This window comes from Arachis hypogaea, chromosome 17, assembly GCF_003086295.3.
Source record: "Arachis hypogaea cultivar Tifrunner chromosome 17, arahy.Tifrunner.gnm2.J5K5, whole genome shotgun sequence".
Classification (NCBI taxonomy): Eukaryota; Viridiplantae; Streptophyta; class Magnoliopsida; order Fabales; family Fabaceae; genus Arachis; species Arachis hypogaea.
Genome location: NC_092052.1, coordinates 134,102,095 through 134,107,145, shown reverse-complemented (window position 1 = coordinate 134,107,145; position 5,051 = coordinate 134,102,095). Strand labels below are relative to the sequence as shown.

Sequence of the window (5,051 nt, the reverse complement as noted above, 5' to 3'; positions counted from 1 at the left end):
GAACTCTTTTTCTTTTTCCTCCAACGATTGATTTCTTTTTTTTGTCAGAAAGTGTTATTGGAATTAGAGCTTTGGATTTGCTCTTAACTTAATAACTTGAATACCTGGGTTCGAATTCATACTCATTCAAATTTTGACTAACTTAAAAAAATCAATTAAAATAAACGATAAATCTGCAGTGGTGTTATTATTATTATTATTATTATTATTATTATTATTAGTAGTAGTAGTAGTAGTACACTGTACACGAGACTGTATATTTATTATTGTTATGACTAATTGATTATTCACCGTTTTGGTTATATTATTGTTATTGTTAGTTAATATTAGAAATACTAGTACTATTAAGATTATTATATTATTATTAGATTATTATTATTAGCACAACTGTTGTTATTATTATTTTAATAATTTAATAAGTTTTTGAAAATACAAATCGCTTGTGTTGTTCGAAACAGGAAAAAAAAGGTAAAATGCCAAACACAACGTGCATTTTACAGGTTTTATTTCAAAACAAAAATTAAAACAAAATACAACCTGCATTTTGGATTGTTTAAAAAATAATAAAAATAAAGCCCAACTTACGATTTCTACTAATACAAAAAAGTGAGCCCATAATTGTAAAGGGACAACTGTACCCCGTAGCTTGTGCTTTATGTAATTCTCTGGGCCTAGGCCCCGTATACTTACCAAAAACAAAAATACCAAGTAGGTGAAGTTTAAGCAAATACGTTAGCATCAGGTACCCGAAAGAAAAAAAGCAAATACGTTACTATTTACAACAGACAATAAGGCATCATCTTTTGATTTCTATCTAAATCTTATTTCATAAAACTAACACTACTCTTTTGTCTTTCTAAGTTCTATCCACGATTTATATAACAGTAAAAATAAGTAAACCCCCTCAAATTCAAAAGAATGAATTTCCCGCATGACAGGTAGCACTGCTACTACTGCCGCAAGTCCAATTCAGTATTATTCTCCAATAATACAATCTCCTTGATCTCCTGCAACATCTTCAAGACTTGCCACATGGTGGGTCTCTGCTCCGGCGAGGTCAAGCTACAAGTCGTAGCCACCTGAAGAAGCATGTCCATTCTACTATCATCACCACCATTGTCATCCCTTATGGACCTCACCCAACTCAACATATCGCTCGGAACCAAGAACGGTACCTCAGAGGGAGATTTCCCAGTGAGAAGCTCCATGAGCAGAACCCCATATGAATAAACGTCTGATTTGGGTGTTGGTTGGTGATGGTGCTTGGGATTGCGAGTCTCCGGAGCCCTGTAGGCGGCGGAATCAGCATCTTCATGCAAGTCTGATGGGTTGGCCAGAATGGTGAGGCAATAGTCCGTGATGCAGGCCTCGAAATCAGGGCCAAGGAGAACATTGGAGGATTGAGATTGCCGTGGACCAATCTCCATGCTTGGTGGATGTAGGACAAACCCTGTGCTACGTCTTCTGCTATTTTTAAGCACGATGTCCAGTGCAATGGCCTTGCCCTGCTTGATCTAGAACCTGTGCCACATTATATATATATATAATTAACAAAGGACCTCATTTATTAATGGGAGTTACTCAAATGAAGATGTCAAAAATATTTTTATGAAGATACTTTGTATAAAAGTGTGATTTATTTATTTGGAAACATTTTAAATAAAAACAAAACTTTTATAATATATCAAAATCTAATTTTACAATTCATCATCCAAAGATTAAAAGAAGAATTTTTATATAAGACAATTATAAAATCTTCATTAGAGTATCCAGCTTTATTAATACTAGCAAATTGTCATCTAGCGATTCGATTCTTCTTTTTTCGCATATGGTTAATAATTACTAACTTTAGTTAGAGAGACTTCATGTGGCCCAAAGACTTTATATGGGAGTTTAGATATATTCATGAATCATCATGTCACGGAATATGAATGAATTACTATGTTAGTATTTAGGTAGGAGATCAGTCGTCTCAAAAGAGAATAAAACTCACGACAGAAAATACGACAAAAATCATCTCCACATAGTGGGGTAGGGTAGGAGATAAAGAGAAATTTGGCAGTTGAGTCAACAAAATTTGGTATGTAGCTGAAAGTTCAAAACTTCATCTATAGTTTCTTCATCTTACCCAAAGTGAAAGTCCAAGACCATAGTCTCAGTATATTATAGTACACTATACAGCAATAGTTAGCACTTAGAACTCAAAATCATAACCCACTACCCTGTCAAAAAAAAAAAAAAAACATAACCCACTACATATGCAAGAAGGATGGTAGGACGCAGATCGAAATATTAGATTCAGGGCATTGCTGTGGCCATTGGTGAAGCCAATTAGCAAATGTTATAATCAAGACAACCAAGAAGAATGGGTTCCACCTCCTGCAGTATGTATTTAAAGCTCCTAAACATAACGCAGGATCCTCCTTCTGTCCAAAAACGACATCAATTTTTAATGCCTTATTAATGCTCCTACCATCTCACTCCCACGAACTTATATGTTACGCCCATATTTCATCTTTCACCGTTCTCGGGCAATGACTACTCCAATTATGAATCTTTTTTTTTCAAAAAAAAAAAAAAAAAACATCGGTACTTGCTTGTATTGTAAATTTGTAACCATCCGTACACTTAGTAAAATAAATATCCGATATATTTATTGTTCACATTATTTAATATTTTTATTATCTTTCTATACTTTTCCTATTCAAAAAGAAAAAAATATAGATAAATAATAAAAATATTAAACAATGTAAACAATAAATATATTAGATATTCAATTTATTAAATGTGCGAATAATTATGTTAGAAATTTAGGTAAATAATTTAAAAATATATTATATTTTTATTTTATTGGACCAATTTTAAAATTCATTATTCACGAGATCCACAAAAACCAAGCAAAATCCTTCAAAAAGACATTTTATCTGTGTTTCCGCCACCTGAGTTTCCACCATTATGCTAGCCCTTAAATTTTTTTAGAGAAATACTAGTAATAATTAATTACACACACCTAATCTACGGAAACTAGCAGTCACTACTCACTAGTGACTACTGAGCAGTTCTCAGCAAGATTCTCGCTGGGAGTGCCGCTTGAAAAAAGTTCAAACGCTATCACATGACAAAAAGAGAATTTTCGAAAGGTGTTTCACGCCTTCACGGATTAAGTATTTTCTCATTTTGATTATCATCTTTTTGTCTTCTAGTAAATAAACCATCAACTATTAACTACAATTACATTACCAATATCATAATTAATAATATTAAAAGTGAGCAAGTTTGAATGTAGATGGTGTACGTACCGTGAATGAGGGAGAAGAGGCTGCCATTGGGTTGGTAATCGTAGATAACGAGCCTCTCATCCTTGGCCTGAAAATAAGCCCTTACAGGAACCAAATTGGGATGGCGAAGGCCACCCACTGATTCCATGTGTCGCTCGAAAACCTCCTTTGTTGCATGTGCAGCCATCTTCCCAGCATCAAGCCTCTTAACCGTAACGATCAGACGGTTATCAAGAACCGCCTTGTAAGTCGTGCCCAAACACCCTCTCCCTAAAAGCTCCGCAGAACCCTTCATCAGCTGCTCCAGCGTGTACACCTGCGCCTCCCCCGCACAGAATACTAAACTCCCACTCTTCGCCACTACCTGTGCCCTCCTCACCTTCTCCTCCAGCTCTCTTTCTTGTTCCACCTGCATTGCCGCCGCTGCCTCCGCCGTCGCCGCCGCATCCGATCCCATGTACCCTGACCTGATTGCTCCTTCCTTCTTGTTCTCTTCTCCTCCGCTGCTCCTCCTCTGCCTCCTCACGGCCACCGCGAAGCACACCAACGATGCCACGAGAACAACCACTCCCGCGGAGAATCCCACGATCACTGCCGTCCTGTCTCGCTTCTTCTCGTACGGCTGCCGGAAAATGCCATTAACGCCGTGAACTTCCGTGCTCTGGCCGAGAACCACTGCTGGCGGAGGCGAAGACGCCGCTATGGGGCCGAAAAACGGCGTACTCGGATGGCATTCCTTGTGGATGATTTCCCCGCAGAGTCCCGGGTTGAAAGAGAAAGAGGAAGCATCAAAACGGAACAATGTAGGTGTGACGGGAACGGCGCCGGTGAGGTTGTTGCAGGAAACGTCAAAGGTTTTGAGAGAAGACTGGTTGAAAGGAGGAACGGTACCGTTGAAGTGGTTCCAACTCAAGCGAAGGGAGTAGAGGCGGTCGAGTTTGGTGAATGCAATTGGAATGTGACCGGACAGGTTGTTGTGGGAGAAATCCAAGGTTCGGAGCCTGTGGAGGGAGAATAGTGAAAGAGGGAGAGAACCGTTGAAACGGTTGTTGTGGAGAAAGAGACTCTTGAGGTTTGTGAGACCTGAGAGGTCCGGTATAGGTCCGGTTAGGGAGTTGTTGTGAAGGCTCAGCACCCGGAGCTGGTCCAGCTTCGACAGTGTGTCCGGAGCGAAGACGCCACCGAGATCCAAGTCCTGGATGACGAGGCGGACCACTCTGTTTGCGGCGCATTGGACTCCTTGCCAGTGGCAGAAGCGGTGTTGTGCGGCGGCGCTGGTGTTGGCGAAGTTGAGACGGTTATTGAGATCGGCTTTGGACTTGAATGCCATTAGGGAGACGGCATCTTGAGGAGGCAGTAAACAAGATGCATTATTCCACAACAACAACAGTAACAGTAAGAGAAGCAGTTGTGATAAGGTTATATTGGTCATTCTTGAATCTAAGATCAATGCAAGTGAGGTGGAGTATGAATGGAAGAAAGAAAGAAATGGAAGGTGGTAGAATGAGATGTTGTGTGTGATTTTGATATCTGTATTTTTATTTTTTGAATTTATGTGTCTTTGTCATTCTGTTTATGACTTTATGTCGAGTCACAACTAAGAAAGGAAATGATGTTATGGTATAATGGGGGTTTCACAATTTACAAGGTGCAAGGAGAGAGCACAAAGAAAGAGAAGGGAAAAAGGGGGAGTAAGGAGGGAATGCAATGCAAGCAGTAGGTGACAAAAGAGCATACGGAGCAGCTGTCCTATTATGGGGACAACTGCTCAGA

The 5,051-nt window shown here is 39.2% G+C and overlaps 1 pseudogene; it reads right to left on the bottom strand.

Moving 5' to 3' along the window:
- Positions 1 to 852: 852 nt before the first annotated feature.
- On the bottom strand, positions 853 to 5,051 carry LOC112765843 (probable inactive receptor kinase At5g67200; annotated as a pseudogene).